Consider the following 371-nt stretch of genomic DNA (forward strand, 5'->3'; position numbering starts at 1 on the left):
GAGGGCTGGGGGCCAGAGGTCCCACTGGGGCTGGGAGTGTGCGGGGCTGCACTGGGGCTCCATGCTGCCACGGGAACGTGTCCCTTGCCAGCTCCGTCCCCCACCTCCTCTTGCTGGGCATTGGTCCCCATGAGGGACCCCGACCCGCTCCTGGCCCTGGCACAAGCCCCTGCCTGCAGCAGGGGGGCTGTTCCTGCCCCTGCAGAGGTGCCCGGGGCAGAGCTGGGGGTGGGCAAGCCCTTGGCCAGCAGGCAGGGAGCGGGCAGGTGCCTGCGTGGAGAGGGGAGCCCCCACACTCACCCCGCTCTCGCCCCGGCGTCCCGCTGGGCTGTGGCTGGGGGGCCCACGCAGCCCCCCGCCCCGGACCGCGG

Source organism: Egretta garzetta, unplaced genomic scaffold (assembly GCF_000687185.1).
Source record: "Egretta garzetta isolate BGI_Z169 unplaced genomic scaffold, ASM68718v1 scaffold1037, whole genome shotgun sequence".
In the NCBI taxonomy this organism is placed as follows: Eukaryota; Metazoa; Chordata; class Aves; order Pelecaniformes; family Ardeidae; genus Egretta; species Egretta garzetta.